The sequence below is a fragment of the Trichechus manatus genome, unplaced genomic scaffold (assembly GCF_000243295.1).
Source record: "Trichechus manatus latirostris isolate Lorelei unplaced genomic scaffold, TriManLat1.0 scaffold00529, whole genome shotgun sequence".
In the NCBI taxonomy this organism is placed as follows: domain Eukaryota; kingdom Metazoa; phylum Chordata; class Mammalia; order Sirenia; family Trichechidae; genus Trichechus; species Trichechus manatus.
The window spans coordinates 31,475-49,969 of NW_004444465.1; the positions used below are offsets into that span (position 1 = coordinate 31,475).

Sequence of the window (18,495 nt, forward strand, 5' to 3'; positions counted from 1 at the left end):
ATTGGAGGGTTCTCCTCTGTGCAGGGTGTGCAAAGGGTGTGTGGTATGGTGGCCCGTCGCACACTGGAGGACAAGGCCCGTGCTGAAGATGAGGGATTAGGTGACAGTGTAGCGACCCAGTGCTGAATCCTCCGTCCCGGAGTGTGAGTCCCCGAGATCTCCAACATCGAAAAGCGCCCAGACAGCTGCAGAAACAGTGACAGCCTGGAGTTGGAGTAGACTCGACTACAGCGTGTTTTTTAGTTTTCTGTCTGTTAAATGTGGACGTTGGTCTCCGCAGTCCCTACCTTTCCTGAGCTCCTAATTTGGACCAACGACTCTCCTGATGAAGGCGGGAAATTAGTGTACCGCGGGATCCTGATTGCTCAGAGCATAAGGTTTGAGACCCTTAATTCCACGTTTGTGGAGTAGGGCTGCCTTTGCCCCTTTTCTTAGGCTCTAGCCCTCAGATTCAACGTGTTCCTGGCATGTCTTGGAGAGTTGGGGACATGCCTGAGACACTTCCCCTCAACTTGTCTCTCCAGGTCAAGAAACCAGTTCCCTTCGGATTCCCCCTGCAGAGAAGCTTCAGAAGGCGGTTTTTTTTTTTTCTAACTTGAACAGGGGGCAGCCCAGGTGTGCGAAGCGCAGGGGCGCACGCGGTGAGTTTGTGGTTCCCCAGTAGCTCGCCGTTCTCTCCGTCTCTGTGGGGGAAGGACAACTGTCCCCTTTGCCCTGTTCAGGACGAATTCCAAAGGGTCCATAGGCGACAGAAGGGCGATGAATCAATCCACTCCTCTGGGTGGGCAGGGCAGGCGGAAAATAGATCAAGGAGGGAAGGAAAGGAGAAAGTACGTTATGAAATTTCCTGATCTCAAGCTACCGTGAGGTCAGCCTCGTCTAGAACAGGGTCCTAGGTCGCTGGTGAGCATGACCAAGTCCGCTTGTATTTATGGCTCCACTTTGAGGCAAAAAACAAAGCCGCGCACCGCGTCCTGGTTTCCAGTGAGCAGCCAAGTCCGCGCCCTCCCCAGGGTATGAAGGCAGCGCAGGAAGCACTGCACCAAGAAACAAGGACACAGTTCTCATCATCTGGCTCTTGGCAGGCGGGGCATCAAACAAGGCCTGCTTAATGTTAGTTTACTCCAGGATAGTTCTAAAGGTTCTCTTTGTTCTCTTCTATCACCTCAACCTTCTCCACAGGCTGGCGCTGAAGAAATTTTTGTCTTTGAAGGTGCATTTCCTGTGAGTCCTACTGGGCTTCTCTCCACCGTGAGCACAGTTGCAGATCGGGTTGATTTCGGTGACAGAAGCAAGGAAAATAAGCCTAAATCTGCATCTGGCGCTTATGGTGTCAGTGTTCCGTATTCACACCAATTAAACGTGTATATTTTATATTAGCACTTGTATGCATACCCTCTATCCCAAGTAATTCACAGAAAACTGTAAGGGCACGAACTACCACATCAGCCTTTAAATGACCATTTTAATAAATACAATTCACAATGAGTGGTGTAAAGATCCTGGAAGGCTCTCACTCCCTTGCCCACCCTTTTCTGCTTCATCCCTGTATGCTCCCAATTCTGCCTAGACCAGTTCAGGGCGTGGCTTTGGATAGGTGCCTAACCTAGTTCTCTCTTGGATGCGCTTCGGCTCCCTGGCAGCAAAAGACGCTGTTGAGAATGCCTGAGTGGCGGGCACTGGTATGGTTGGAGGACATAGACACCTGAATCCTCAGGGATCTGTCTGCTCTTCATCACGCGAAAAGCCCAAGGGCCCTCCTCACACCTTCCGTCTTCTCTATAAGGATTGTCACTCTTAAACTTAGTCCTTCCCTAAACCCTAAGACCAAGCCTCTAACATCTTCAGCACCATGGAGTTATATGCCTGGCTCCCGATTCGGAGCTACTCTTCTTCTTGAAGGTTCAATTACTTGATCTCGCCTGCATAATGGGCATGTTGTTGTTGTTGTCAGGTGCTGTCAAGTCGGTTCCGACTCATAGCGACCTTGTGTACAACAGGACGAAACACTGCCCGATCCTGAGCATCCTCACAATCGTTGTTAAGCTTGAGCCCATTGTTGCAGCCACTACATCAATCCATTTCGTTGCAGATCTTCCTGTTTTTCACTGACCCTCTACATTAACAAGTATGATGTCCTTCTCCAGGGACTGATCCCTTCTGATAACATGTCCAAAGTAAGTGAGAAGATTTCTTACCATTTTCATGTCCAAGGAGCACTCTGGCTGTATTCCTTCCAAGACAGACTTGTTCCTTCTTTTGGCGCTCCATGGTATATTCAATATCCTTCGCCAACATCATAATTCAAAGACATCAGTTCTACTTCAGTATTCCTCATTCATTCACTTTTCACCGGCAAGAAAAAAACGAATTCCTAAGTCATTAGATGTGGGCTCTGAGGGAAAGACCGGCGCCAAGGAGAACTTGCTGTTTTCTGCCTGAGCAAATGGGAGGATGGAGTTGCCATCAGCTAAGATGGAAAAACTGCAGATACAGCCTGTTTTTGGGGAAAGATCCGGAGTTCAGTTCGGGGTCCCGGGGCTTTCCATCCAGGCTGTCTCCGATTCTGCAGCCGTCTGAGCCCTTTTTGATGTTGGAGATCTCGGGGACTCGTGCTCGGCCCCCTTCCCTTCCTGGACGCCTCCTCCCTTCAAGCTCGTCCCCTGCCCTCGTCCAGGCCGCCAAGTCTCCACACGTTGCCGCGGCGCAAAGGCGCATCTCCAGGTCAGGTCTGAGGTGCGGCGGGGAAGAGCCACCTCGCTCCGAGGCTTCTGGAGAGTCCGGGCTTCCCGAGTTTGGTGCAAAGCCGTGTACTGTCTGGAGGCGGGAGATTAGGACCCAGCACGCACTTCCCTGGTGGTCTAGTGGCTAGGATTCGGCGCTTTCACCGCCGCGACCCGGGTTCGATTCCCGGTCAGGGAAAACTCTTTTGCAACCCCTCTCCTCCGCAGGAATCTTCAGCCTTGCTAGATGCAGAAGAGGCCGGGCCTCGCCATTCTTGGAGAGGTGAGAAGCCAGGAGCAGCTGTTCAGGGGCTGGGAGCCCCCAAGAGCAGCGTCCTGCTATGGGCCACCGGGAAGCGCCACCACTCCTGCTGAACTCATCTTGGAAAACTAACCTTTCGCTTTCAGAATTTTCATCTCAGGAGAACAAAGTAGAACCTGGGACAAGAGTTCCAATCTTCCTTTCCAAAACAATTTCAAACATAAAAAAAGTTGAAATGTTCAGACTTTGGGCTTTTACCTTTAACGAGTGGTCTCGGGGAGGAGGCCTGGCCACGTCTTGAGCTCAGAGGCGGTCCCCGTAGACAGGGTCCAAAGTCGGCTGTGGTGAGCAGCATCTCAGCAGGCTTCTCGGTCTTCAGAGAGAACCCGAGAGACCGCTGGCTTCTCTCTTCTTCTCCGAAAACGAGCAGAAATCCACGGGTTTATATACCACGTGTGCTGTCATGTTCAACTGGCTTTATTGCCAGTTAAGAAACGAAACGCTGCCCGGTCCTGCGCCATCCTCACAATTGACAGAGATCTGATTAACGTTACATTCTGTTATCACAGACTGCAGGTGCACAGCCCAATTTCAGAAAATTATTTACCACCTATTCCACAGCCCTGGTGGCACAGTAGCTAAGAGCTCAGCTGTTAACCAAAAACATAAGCAGTTCGAACCCACCAGCCGCTCCTTGGAAACCCTGTGGGGCAGAGACAGAATCGACTCGACGACGATGGGTTTGGTTTTGGTTTTGGTTTGGTTTTCACATAATTCTGTTACCTGTTTTCAAAGTTAGAACAACTTTCTGAAGATTTACAGTTAATGGTTAGAGAGCATTCTAGAAATATATATTTCTATTTCTAAATTCAGAAATTCTCTCTTTCAAATTTCATATTATAAGTGACATACATAGGCGATGCATCATGAAAACATCTTAACAATGTAAAAAGCGTTAGAGTTGCACGCGTCACACTGCGGTGACGGGAGAACATCCCAAGAAGCATAGACAGCAATTGTGTTCCTCCATTCCTGCCTGGAGGTTGCGGCTGGCTGCCAGTATTCAGGGCATGGGGCCGGGATGGAGGATTCAGCACTGGGTCGCTACACTGTCACCTAATCCCTCATCTTCAGCACGGGCCTTGTCCTCCAGTGTGCGACGGGCCACCATACCACACACCCTTTGCACACCCTGCACAGAGGAGAACCCTCCAATAAATGTCTTGGATCTATTTGTGAATATCCAAATAGTGTTTGAGTTGCGTGTTCCAAGCTCTGCCTTTAGTTTTTCCCGGGTTATAACTCTACACGAGGCAAGAAGGTCAGGTCATCCGTTAAGCGCCTCAGGTAGAACTTGGCCCGGGTATTTTGCCACAGTGGGACGAGTGTTTCTCCCTCCGCGGAACATACAGCGCTGACATAAGGTGGGCACTGAAGGTCTGGGGTGGCCATCGGAGCGCCGACAGAGCCCGACACCGCGCCCGAGAGTCTGAGATGGCCAGTCGCCTCTGCTTCATGAAACTAGACTGGAAACTGCCTTTGTAAACCAAGGGCGGTAAAAGCAGGAAGGACCGCGTGCGGGTTTGCAGTGCACGGGGCGGTCCTTCCAGCTTCAGAGGGGCTGTTTCTTCCTTTCTGAGGATGGCTCCAAATCTCCACGGAAATGGTACATCACACAGAAGACTGCGTTTGTAAGGGGCCGGTTTCCTTTGTAAACGTTTGGAATCAAGCAGAACACCTGTCGTAATCTACGCCTTAAGAGCCGTTATTCCCGGAAGGCCGCACAGGTTCGGCCGAACGCCAAAGGGGCGCGGGAAGGAGAGAGGTGAAGACCCCGCGCAGACGGGGAGGGCCGCGGCTGGGCCTGGCCGGGAGCTCCGCTCGGCGCCCGAACGGGGTGGGGGAGGCGGTGACTGGGGCGGGGGAAGGTAGACGTCACTTTTCCCTCGGGCTGCCGGCCCGCTCATTGGCTGGCTGGGAGGACTGGGAGGAGGAACAGGCGGGCGGGGCGTGGGTAGGCGGGAAGAGCGCGGTCGGTGACGTAGCTAACGGTGGCGTGTGTTATGCAGATGAGGCAGCGCAGTGGATGGTCATCCGCTGCTTAAACATGTTACGATTGTTCGTGCTGTGGAAACGAGTCCAGGGCTGCCGCTTGAAATTGGGCTCAGGAGGAGCGTAGGAAGGCTATGAGGGCTCGGGAGTGAGGACAGGGGAATGACCGTGTGTGTAAAGTGTAAGAAGTGTGAGGCTGCGACGTGGCGGTAGCTGATCAAATCATACTTACCAGGCACAAAAAATGTTTTCGTCACAAATAGTGGTTTTCACGGAGCGAAGTTTGTGTATCGCGCTCGGCACGTATCGGCGCTTAAAACTTCCCTGAATGTGAAAATTCGAGCGTTGAGTTTGTAGTAGTGGGGTCGTCGTTTATACTTTCCCCGGGTGTTTGGTTGTTCAAAGCTTAAAATTGCTCCGTTTTGCGCTGACTCACTGTCTGTTTTCTTATTGGCAGTTTCTGTGTTTTCGTATCGTTGTTCTCTTAGTGCTTTTGTGAATATGGCAAGAAGGCTCGTATTTTTCTCCGTATTAAGCGCGAGTTTTAACATACGGCGAGTCTCCGACGAATTCACCACTTATTTATCGACAGACCCTTTCAAGCGCCAGCTGAGGTCGTGTGCTGGCTCGTTTCTAGAGATTGCTCAAATTTCCTTAGGAAAATCTGTTATAATAAAGATAAATTTGTGGCTTTGAAGAGCGCATGTTAATTTTTCTCAGTATTCTCTGGGCATTTATTGGTGTCTACCAGACCCTCACTGCCCGTCTCTTCTCTTTTATGAAACCGCGTTTAGGAAGGATTAAGACTAGGACCCACCCTTCTCACTTGTTACTTAACTCATAGCCTCTTCAAAGAGCGGGAGAAACGTGGCAGTCAGTTTCTGTAAAGGTTTACAGCCTTGAAAACCCTGTGGGGCGATACTAGTCTATCTTATAGGGTCACTCTGAGTAGGAATTGACTCCACCCACAGTGGGTTTATCTTCAAAGAAAGACCCTGTTACCCCAAAGAAGGTCACATTCGCGGGTAGAAGGGTTAGGACTTCAACATATCTCTTCGGTGGACACAATTCAATCCTTAACACTGGAGGGAGATACAATTACCGTGGCTGATGCTCTTCTTAATGTCAATAAAAAATCCTGTCTGTTTTCACAGCCCGAAGATCCTGAAATAAATTGTAGTGCACAGGAAAGCATTTCTTCTGGGGGCTGTTAAGACCCCCATCAGTTTTAGACATGCCTTGTGCATTTACAATTACATGAAATCAAAGATGACTTGTAGAGAGGATGAGGTACCCTGCTGCAAACATGACACCTGACTTCTAATATTGGTTCAGCAGCATTCACTACTACTGAGCATAATCTACATGTTCACATTAATTAATTAATTAACTAACACAACAAACATTTTTTGAGGATCCAAGGTTTATCAGATACTGCGGAAACAAAGAAGAGGAAGAAAGGTCCCCGGCCCCAAACAACTAATTGACTAGTTGGAGTCAGTTAAAAAAATACTACAGCTATATAAATACCTTAGAATGTAATAAGTGCTACTATTATGCACTTCTTCCTTCTCGACCTTGGGTTCCCTATTACCAGTTTTCCTGTCCCCTCCTGCCTTCTAGTCCTTGCCCCTGGGCTGGTATGGCCCTTTAGTCTCATTTTGTTTCATCTTTGGATGAAGGGTGAAGAATATTGGATATACCCTGGACTGCCAAAAGAACAAACAAATCAGTCTTGAATACAGCCAGAATCCCCCTTGCAAGTGAGGATGGCCAGACTTTGGATCTCTTATTTTGGACAAGTCATCAAGAAAGACCAATCATTAGAAAAGGATATCATGTTTGGTAATGCAGAGGGTCAGTGAAAACGAGAAAAATCCTCAGTGAGATGGACTGACCCAATAGCCACAACAGTGGACTCAAACACACCAACCATCAGGAAGATGGCACAGGACCGGGCAACGTTTCCTTCTGTTTTACATAAGGTCACCATGAGGGAGAGTCGACTCCACAGCAACTGAATAACAAATGCAGTAAGTATATGCAGGATTTTCCTTTTTATTCAGTTTAGAATATTTTCTTACTTCCATTTTCATCTCTGCTTTGATAACAAGGTTTAATAGAAGTATCTCTAAAATTCCAAATACATGAGATTTCCTTCTTATTTTTTGTAAATGAATTCTAGATGTTACTTGATTCTCTTGAAATGTTGTTTGTGAGTACCTTTCCAGCCCGAGGGTGAAAATATTCTCCCTTGTGGTGGACTCTGGGAAGTCCTAGTTTAGAGGGACTCTTTAAGGTCTTATGCTCTGGAAATGCCCTCTGGCCACTTCGGCTCCTGTTTGCCAGAACCACCACACAGCAGGACTTGCCTATGCAGAGATAATCCTGCATAGTAGGGAGGAAGTGTGAAAGTCTTGTGTAAATAAAAGAACCGGTCATGAAGAGCATTGGCTGGGAATCAAATCCGGGTCTCCCTCATGGGAGGGAAAAATTCTACCATTGAACCACCAATGCTTCTCCTTGTTCTTGTAGCACGAAGGTAGCAAGAAGGAAGCACTAGAGCCACTGAGGACGTTCCAAAATAGACTTCAGACGGGGTAGTCTTTGGAAGACTGTGCTACAAACCAACAACAGACGCCCGAAGCTGAGGCTTGAAAGGAGACTTACAGCAGGCAACAGTATAAAGTGATGGCATTCCAATCAAAATAACAAAGTGACATGTTTGGTCAGCTTAAACTACAACTCTGAAAAAGGCTCTTTTCAACTGCGTTAACAGACCCCCATAGGAACACATCAATAATTTATCCAGGTCCCTTGTTTATGTCCCTATATCTTCAACTGTCAACCGCAAACTGTTATTTTAGTCGGTCTGAGAAGGTAGCCTAACTTGTTAGGTTAGGTAGGTAAAACTCTAATCTAAAGAAAAAAATAAGAGTTAGAAGAAGAAGAAAAGGGCTAGAATCAAATTAGAGATAATGAAGAAACAAATTTTGGTCCAAGAAGTTAGTCCTTTGTAACTGTTTTTGTGCAAAAGTAATGATCAATCTTTTAATCATTAAAATAATAGTATGTGTCTGCTTTTTAAGGTGTTTGAGCATTTGAATGGAAATGTCACTACTATAAAAAAAATTAATAAACATTAATTTTGCAATCAATGGTTAATTGGGAGAATTCAGTTTCCTAAATTAATACACATTGATGTATTAGTTATATAAGGAGTAAACTATTTTAAACAAATATTGATAGCTGAAATATTAATGTATTTGTCCTTTGATTAAAGTGAAATATAGAGATACTTCTTTCCTCCCATTTCCTTAAGGAAATTAAACTGAAGAAAGGAGCATGGAGAACTCTTCTGCATGTTGGGACTAGGCATCATTATGACTTTTTGAAAAACAGGAGCTGCAGACATGTAATCATGCTTTTCTTGCTGAGAAGCCAAGTTAAGTCAAGGCCAAGTCATAAACTTGAGCTCAACAAAGAAATCAACTGTCCTGTTGACCCTGCAGAGCTTTAACTCTATCTTCCCTCTGCCCAACACACAAGAAACACACCAGCTCTGGTCAACACCCCTTTAATTACCACCTACATCAACCAGATCTACATTTATTCCCACGCCTCTTTTTCTAAACTACAACGTGCAGTTCCAACTCACAACTCCTCATTTACAAGTCAGTGCCTCATATGCATCTCAGAGTCACAGCCGCTAAAACTCAATGCTCCAGTGAGTTCCCTATCAGCATCGCACACCACTTTCTACCTCAGTCCTATAATAACACTTAAGCGCAGTGTCTCCCAAAGAGTAGTGCACTGTTCTGAGTGTTTCAGTCTATCAGTAAAACAATACCCTAAACCCATTCCTACCCCTGCCTAGTACACTGACTCTTACTACCCGCAATCTTGTTGCCTAAACTGGATTTTGCTATCCTCTTTGGATAAACTTGTATTCTCTTTTGGATAAAAACTCTCACAATGATTTATTTCCAATTGAATTAATATTTCTTAAATTTATTGGACACTCCGTAAGCTAAATTTCACTTTATTACCCTGCCCTTCCATACATCAATTCTTACCTTCATTAATAAAACCAGATAAAAAGCTGGCCTTCCTACAGCCAATCTAGTCAACTCAATTCATTTCCACTCTTCATCATGAGTGATCCTTTCACAGGCTAAATCTGGACATACTTGCATCCTAAATCTACTTAGGGTTCTCATATTTCTTTAATAAAATAAAATGTTTTAATACCTTCTGATCTGTATCCTGTGTCCCTTCATGCTCATCATACTAATATCTCCTGCAAATTCTTCAATCCAGCAACAGTGAAGTATTTGACATGTCAGGAACACTCTCACTTCCAGACACTTCCTTCCCTCTATAGGGAATGGTCTCTCACCACTCCGTCTTCCTTCTTCTGATACATTCTCATCCTTCAGGTCTCAGTTCAGAAGTCATTTCCTTTGGGAAGATTTTCCTGATTCAATAGAGTTAAATGCCTGGTGATGTGTCCATTTATACTGTGGCATTAATCATGCTCTAATGTAATCATGCTTTACTTGTCTTCATCTTCCAAAATATTGATAATTCCCAGGAAGCCAAAGGTGTGTATGTACATAATATATTCTCAGGAACTAGCAAAGTGTCTAGCGTAGTTCAATCTATATTTGTTAATTATTATGGATTAAATTCTGTCCCTCCAAAATGTGAGTCAATTTGGCTAGGCCATGATTCTCAGTATTGTGTGGTTGTCCTCCATTTTGTGATCTGATGTAATTATCCTATGTGTTGTAAATCTTAACCTCTATGACGTGAATGACTGGGGCCCTTGTGGCGCCGTGGTTAAGAGCTATGGCTGCTAACCAAAAGGTTGGCAGTTCAAATCCACCAGCCATTCCTTGGAAACCCCATGGGTCAGTTCTACTCTGTCCTACAGGTTTACTATGAGTCGGAATCAACTCCACAGCAACAGGTATGATGTTAATGAGACAGGATTAAAGGCAGTTATGTTAATGAGACAGGATACAATCTACAGGATGAGGCTGTATCTTGAGTCAATTTCTTTAGATATATAAAAGAGAGAAGCAGGCAGAGGTGGGAGGGGACCTCATAACACCAGGAAAGAAGAGCCGAGAGGGGAGCACATCCTTTGTACCTGGGGTCGCTGTTTTGAGAAACTCCTAGACCCAAGGAAAGATTGATGACAAGGACCTTCCCCCAGAGCCGACAGAAGGAGAAAGCCTTCCCCTAAATCTGGCTCCCTGAGTTCGGACTTCTAGCCTCCTAGACTGTGAGAGAATAAATTTCTGTTTGTTAAAGAACTCCACTTGTGGTATTTCTGTTGTATCAGCACTAGATAACTAAGACATTTATGAATGAAAGAATCTTTCTATCTCTCCCCCATCTTTGTCTCTGTTTCTCTCACTCTCTCTCTCTCACACACACACACAGATAGACACACGAGAAAAGGAATTTAGCAACAATGGTAGGGCAGTGATCAGTCTACAAAGTAGAGAAATTCCAGCAGAACAAATGGGAACAATATGAGCAAGAATAAAATTTTGCTTATGTGTAATGCAGTAAAAGAGTCCTAAATGGATCTTCAGATTTGGGAATAAGAGGTGGATTTATGGAACATGTATGGAAAGGAGAGGAGAAAACTAGAAATGAAATTCTGACATTGCTGCCTTGAAGTATCTTTTCATAATTAGCAACGTATTTTTTATCCCCCATTCACAACCTGTTGAAACCAGGGCTTCAAACCAGTTCGAACCTGTTCAGTCATGACTGACAAAGTGAAACTGGAAGGGAGCTGAATTTTTAAAATTTGGGTGACCCATAACCATAAGAAGAATGGGAGAAATTACAGGTCAAAGCCCTGGAATAGGAGACTCAGAAGCAGCGTAGTGCGCCCTTTCAGGGGCCTGAAGCATGAGCTTGGATTATTGCTAGGACTGCGGAGAGCAACACACATTCAAAGCAGCTATTGGCTTCCAGTTTCCCACTCTGCACAGAATCCCACAGGCAAGAGATTTGGTTGCTATGCACCAGGAACATTGCCTTTGTTTTCTAAGAGGGAGATTAAGTTTCTAGCAAGGCTTCGACCAGTAATTTTTCCCATTCCAGTTGTAATTTGGGGTCACTCAAATTTAAAAAATTCGGTTCTGTTCCATTGTCACCTCCTCAGCCATGATGGAACCAGGAAGATGTGGTTTGAAGTCCTGGTTGAAACCATGGGGGTTCATATATCAAGCATAAAAGTCAGTGGAGGCTTCTGAGTCTAGTTCAATGAGCAGAGGAACCTAGTTGGAAGTTATACCATTTTATATTGGGTTTATTTTCTTAAGGCAGAGCTTAGTTCTTCCTGCAAGATTTAAGAACCCTATAGTTCAATCAGTTGGATTAGACTCCAAGAGGGATGTGTTACATTGTCAAGGCTTTGAATTTAGAGACACGTCTGTGGAAAAGAAATTTCGGCACTCTTGGATTAAGGATATTCGCTGGACACTGCTACCTTCTCAAGTCTACAGAATGAATCCACATTGCATGTCTTTCTCTGACTGGCAGTCAGCTAATTTTTGTTTCTCATGGTTTATGAATCACCTCCTCCCAACATTGTGTTAAGGTCCAGGGATGAAAGCTCTAGACCTGGAATTCAGAAAGAAAGTTCAAATTTCAGTGAGACGAGAACCACTTGATAGTGTCCTACATAATTCTTAGCTTTTCTTCATTTTTTTTTCCAAATAAATTGGTGTCAAGGGATTTATCTTCAGTCTCACTAATTCTGACTTCCATTGCCTCAGTTCTGCTCTTATGACCTTCTATGGAGTTGTCTAATTCTGAAATTTTGTTGTTAATCTTTTGGATTTCTAGTTGCTGTCTCTGTGTGGATTCTATCAGCCTGTTAATTTTGTCATTTTTTTTTTCTTGTATTCTTTTCCTGAATTCCTTTATTGCTTTGTCTGTGTGTTGTCTGTGTGTTCCTTAGCTTGGTCTGAGTTTTGCCTGATCTCCTTCCTGATCTCTTGGAGAGTTCTGTATATTAGTCTCAGGTATCTCAGGTGGTTCCATTGATTTATCTTCGTCCAGAAGGTTTCCTGGTTCTTTATTTTGGTCGCTTGCTGAAGCCATCTTGACCTGCTTCTTTATGTGATTTGATATGGACTGTTGTCTCTGAGGCATCAATAAGTTATATTTATTTGTTGTATGTTTGTTTACTGTGTCCTAGCTTTTTGTTTTGTTTTGATATGCCTAGGTTGGCTGGGCATGTGAGCTACTTTTGTTGTTGGAGTCTTCGAAGTTCTCATGTCCTGTCTCCAGGTGATGAGAGCAGCTACTAGGTGTGTGAATCCAGGAGTCTGTTCACTTTTCTTGTGCGAGTGTGGCACAAGTGTACAGGTCTTCAGTCACTGAGTGTGTCATGCAGACTCTCATCTATGGTCCTAGACAGGCAGGGCTGCGTAGGGCTTTTCAGAACAGGCACAGTTATCTGGCTGCAGTAAGGAGCTATGTGTGGAGCAAGATGGGGGACTGATAGCTGCCTAGCATGCTTAGGTGAAGGATGTGTCCCTGTCCCCTAGAACACATAGTGGGGGTGTGGTTATTGCAGCCAGTCCTTGGCACCCATGCTATTGGCTGGAGGGACCTGGGAGGCAACACTTATTCTCAGACCCCTGCCATGGTGGCTAGACGGAGTGGGTGGTACTGCCATCCCTAAGGCCCCTGGTGAGGGTGGGTGAGGCCCCTGTTTAAGGGGCAGGTTGTTGTGAAATGTCACGAATCTGCAGCTGCACCCTGGATGCTGCAGTTGAAAATGGGCTTCCGGTGTATGCCCTGCTGTTTTACGCTAATGAGGGCATGCAGTATTGAGTGGGCCCACACAGGTTTAGGCAGGGCTGAAGGGTGCTGCAAGTCTGTAGACCCCTTATGCCAGTGGTTCGGTGAAGGCGCGGGGCCTCCCGACCTTCCCTGAGTTCTCAGCCTATGGGATGTGGCATTTTTTAAAGCTGTGAGACTGGTGTGGACACTGAGAGCCCTGAGTTCCTGGCTTAGGAGGTGTGGCAGTTGCTGAATACTGCCTGACTGGTGGAGTGAAGTGGGATGGCGGGTGGATGAGGGGAACGAAGCTCTTCTCAGCTGTGAAACTCTGGGAGGGGGAGGGGTTATTCCTTCCCCACCCCTCCAATGGTAGGTTAGAAGCTTGCACTTAATTTTCATAGGTGTCTGATGTTGCTTCTACTTGGTTCTGGAAGTGCATGCAGATTCCTTGCTGCTTGGCTGCACCCAATGTGATGGAGCTCGTCTTTGAATGTTATGCTTGCTTCAGCCCCTGTGCACTGCGCAGACTCAGCTAGCAGGGCACTAGCGACCTCTCGAGCTGTACTTCTCCACTGCAATTGTCTCTCCTTCCGCCTGGTGCTCAGTCCAATTCTTCAGCTTTGTCTTTGATGATTAGGGTTCTTAGGTTGTCATATACAATCAATTCATTTGTTTTTTCAGGTCTTTGTTGTAAGAGGGACGACAGGAAGCATCTGTCTATTCTGCCATCTTGTTTATCAATCTGGGGATTTCTTTTATGATGAAGGCGGCAATATGGAAACTTTCCACATATCTGACTCTAGATAGCAGTAGCAGGCCACTCAGATTTGCAGAAGACCAAAATTTCTCTAGGGAGTTACATCCTTGCACAGGAAAGACAGCTGATTTAGATTCATGCTTTAGTTGTACTTGAACACTCTCCCTACCTCATGAGATTTCCCACACTAAGATTCACACAAGCTGCAGACCTCAAAACTGGATCTGGTGGTAGCTTGGGGGGTTGTGTCCAGCTGTGTGACTTGTCTTTGGTGAAGGCTTTCAGCTTGTAGCCAGACATAATAGCATGCAGAAGTGGCAAGAATCAGAGGAATCACAAGATCTCTCCATGGAGAAAAGGGAGAAGAGTACTAAGAGTAAACTGTTCAAGAGAATTGAGCAAACGAGGAAAGGATATAAGAACATAATGAAACCTGTGAGATGATCCTGTAGGGAGTGGTTTCTAGGCTGATGTGGATTATTAAGGACATTGACAGCAGCACAACCAAAACACTTAAGAAGATATGGGGTTCCTGACCTGGTGAGAAAAGTAGTGTGCAGGGGCCTCAGGTCTGTCCAGGAAGAGAATAATTTTAAGGGACAGAGCCAAAGCAAATGGGCAAAGGCAGCCAAACCCACGATCTGGAACCCTGAAGTCTGAGCAAACCGAGGGTAGCGAGTTAAATGGATCTCCTGCCTTTATCGGGAGAGTTGTTTGCTCAATTCAGAGATCACCAAAGGGAAGGATTGTGTCGCTCAACTTCCACACTTCACCAACAAGAAAACACAAACTTGTCACTAACTAGATGTGGAGTCAGAGGAAGATTGGCATCAAGAAGAACTCTAAGTTTTTATGTTGATTATTGTAGGATGGAATTGCCGTCAACTAACATGAGAAATCTGCAGTTTCAGAAGATTTTAGGGGAAACATCCAGAGTTCATTTCAGGACTCTGAGACCTTGTTTGAAAGAGATTTCCATCTAGGTACCTCTGTTTCTGCATTAAAAAAAAAAAAAAAAATTATCTGGGAAGGAGTGAGTGCTAGGCCTCTTCTCACCTGGGTGCTTCCCCTCCCACTTCCTCCCTCAACCGTATCCACTGCCGTGGATCAGGCCACCATCTCTCCACACACTGCCGCTTCCCAAAGGTGTATCTCTAGGTCAGGTCTGAGCTGTAGCCCGGAGGAGCCAACTCACTCTGAGACTTGTGAACCTGGCTGGCCTTGCCAGCAGGCCACTGGCCTAGCAGAGAGTTCAGTGTGTCAAATGAGGGCTCACATTTTGGGGAAAGCAGGGACAATCTTTGGAAAGGGAAGAGAACACTCGGATGGGTAGGGAGGCCAGGTGTTCCCAGAGCTAGTACAAATGGATCTCAGATAGGAGGATGAAAGTAAAGGGTGCACTATGCAGTTTGCTGGAATTCTAGTGGCTAGGATTTGGTGCTTTCACCTCCGTGGCCTGCTTCTGATTCCCAGTCAGGGGAACATTTTGAAAGGGCTCTGATGTACTGCAAATACTTGATATAGAAGAGTCCACCCATGGCATCCTGAAACTCTGCTGGAGCCCAGCCTCAGAGTCCAAGGCATCAGCAGGGCTTGGAGAGGTGAGGGACAATGAGCAGTTGTTCAGAGGCTGGGACCCCCGAAGGAGCTGCATCCTGCACTGGGCCACTGGGAACCACCAGCACTCCTGCTCTGCTCATCTCAGAAAACTAACCTCTGACTTGCAAAATTTTCATCTCAAGAGAACAAATTAGAACATAGGATATGAGTTCCAACCTTCCTTTTCAAAAAAATTTTCAAACATACAAAGAAGTTGAAAAAATGTTGTTGTTGTTAGGTGCTGTCTGGTCAGTTCTGACTCATAGCAATGCTATGTAAACAGGATGAATACTACTGGATCCTGCATCATCCTTACAATGGTTGTTATGCTTGAGGACACTGTTGTAACCACTGTGTCAATCCATCTCGTTGAGGGTCGTCCTCTTTTTCACTGACTCTCCAATTTACCAAGCATGATGTCCTTCTCCAGGGATTTGTCCCTCCTGATAACTAGTCCAAAGAATATGAAATGAAGTCTTTTTTTTTTTTTAACTTTTTTTTATTGTACTTTAGACGAAGGTTTACAGAGCAAACTAGTTTCTCATTAAACAATTAATACAGAAATTGTTCTGTGACATTGGTTGCCAACTCCACGACATGTCAACACTCTCCCCTTCTCCACATCGGCTTCCCCATTACCAGCTTTTTCCTGTCCCCTCCTGCCTTCTCGTCCTTGCTCCTTGGCTTGTGTGTGCGTTTAGTCTTGTTTTGATTTATGGGCCTGTCTAATCTTTGGCTGAAGTGTGAACATCAGGAGTGACTTCAGTACTGAGCTGTAAGGGTGTCCAGGGGCCATAATCTTGGGGTTTCTCCAGTCTCTGTCAGACCAGTAAGTCTGGTCTTTTTTTGGGGGGGGTGGTGTTTAGAATTTTGTTCTACATTTTTCTCCAGCTCTGTCCAGATCGCTCTATTGTGATTCCTGTCAAAGCAGTCGGTGGTGGTAGCCAGGCACCATCTAGTTGTGCTGGACTCATTCTGGTGGAGGTTGTGGTAGTTTTGGTCCATTAGTCCTTTGGACTAATCTTTCCCTTGTGTCTTTGGTTTTCTTCATTCTCCCTTGCTCCAGACAGAGTGAGACCAATGGAGTATCTTAGATGGCCGCTCACAGGCTTTTAAGATCACAGACGCTACTCACCAAAGTAGAATGTAGAACATTTTCTTTATAAACTATGTTATGCCAATTGAGCTAGATGTTCCTCAAGTATGAGACGAAGTCTTGCCAACCTTGCCTTTAAGAGCATTCTGGCTGTACTTCCTCCAAGACAGATTTGTTCATTTTTCTGACAGTCCATGATATATTCAATATTCTTTACCAACACCATAATTCAAAATGATCAATTCTTCTTCGGTCTTCTTTTTTCTTTATCCAGCTTTCACATGCATATGAAGCAACTGAAAATGCCATAGCTTGGGTCAGGCACACCCTAGTCCTTAAAGTGATTTCTTTGCTTTTTAACACTTTAAAGAGGTCATTTGCAGCAGATTTGCCCAATGCAATGTGTCGTTTGATTTCTTGACTGCTACTTCTGTGGGCATTGATTGTGGATTCAAATAAAATGAAATCCTTAACAACTTCAATCTTGTTTTCTCCATTTATCACCATGTTGCTTATTGGGCCAGTTGTGAGGATTTTTGTTTTCTTTATGTTAAGGTGTAATCTGTATTGAAGGCTGTAGTCTTTGATCTTCATCAGTCAGTGCTTCAAGTCCTCTTTACTTTCAGTAAGCAAGGTTGTGTCATCTGCATATCACAGGTTGTTAGAGACTCTTCCTCCAATCCTGATGCTGTGTTCTTCTTCATATAGTCCAATTTCTCAGATTATTTGCTCACATTACAGGTTGAATAAGTATGGTGAATGGATACAACCCTGACGTACACCTTTCCTTATTTTAAACCATGCAGTATCCCCTTACTCTGTTCAAAAGTCTGCCTCTTCGTCTATGTACAGGTTCCTCACCACCACAATTAAGTATTCTGGAATTCCCAGTTTCTTAATGTTACCCATAATTTGTCATGATCCACACAGTCGAATGCCTTTGCATAGTCAATATAACACGGTAAACATCTTTCCGGTATTCTCTGCTTTTGGCCAAGATCCATCTGACATTAGCAATGATATCCCTCATTCTACTTCCTCTTCTGAAAACAGCCTGAATTTCTGGCAGTTCCCTGTCAATGTACTGCTGCAACTGCTTTTGAATGATCTTCAGCCAAATTTTACTTGTGTGTGATTTTAATGACACTATTCATTAATTTCCCCATTCTGTTGGATCACCTTTCTTTGGAACGGGCACAAATATGGATCTCTTCCAACCTGTTGGCCAGCAAGCTGTCTTCCAAATTTCTTGGCATAGACAAGTGAGCATCTCCAGTGCTGCATCTGTTTGTTGAAACATCTCAATTGGTGTTCTGTCAGTTCCTGAAGGCTTATTTTTTGTCAATGCCTTCAGTGCAGCTTGGACCTCTTCCTTTAGTGTCATCAATTCTTGATCGTATGCTACCTACCAAAATGGTTCAACATCAACCAATTCTTTCTGGTACAGTGACTCTATATTCCTTCCATCTTCTTTTGATGCTTCCTGATTCGTTTAATATTTTCTCTATAGAATCCTTCAATATTGCAACTTGAAGCTTGAATTTTCTCTTCATTTTTTTCATCTTAAGAAATGTTGAGCGTGTTCTTCCCTTTTGGTTTTCTAACTCTAGGTCTTTGCGCCTTTCATTATAAATCTTTACTTTGTCTTACTAAAAGAATAGTAACTTCATATATTCTCCACGCACATTTATTAATGAACATTTTCTCACATTTGCTTTGTCACTCTCCATATATATGTATTTGCTGCACCATTTTAGAATAACTTGTAGACTTTTCAGCATGGTTTGGTTACTCCTTTCTTTTAGCAATATCCCCCAGAATCAGCCTCTTTAGGAACTTTTCCCTTTGTCCTCTCAATGAGGCCCCTCTTACCTCTTTAGCAACTAAACACTCATCCCATTCAGACCGTAGAGAAGCTTCAGGTAGAGCTTTACTTGGCTTTTCCTGACACCAAAATGGCTAGGTGGGCATGTGATTTCTCTGTTTATCCTCAGTACAGGCTGTCCTCTGGACTCCTCCTAGTTGCTTTGGTGAGCAGAGAGGTCCTGGGGTCAGCCTGACCTCTGGAGCCACCTTATAGGGAGTAGCTCTTCATAGAATTGCAGCTGCCCCCTCCTCAGTCCCCTCCTCCCTGTCCATCAGGCATCATAAAGCCTCCTGACCCAACATAAAGGTAGTGAATCCTCTC

The 18,495-nt window shown here is 45.0% G+C and overlaps 1 non-coding gene across 1 annotated transcript; it reads left to right on the forward strand.

Moving 5' to 3' along the window:
- The first annotated feature begins 2,850 nt into the window (after window positions 1–2,850).
- Window positions 2,851–2,922, forward strand: TRNAE-UUC (transfer RNA glutamic acid (anticodon UUC)). Its single transcript has one exon. It is a non-coding gene; the product is annotated as a tRNA-Glu (tRNA).
- Window positions 2,923–18,495: the final 15,573 nt, after the last annotated feature.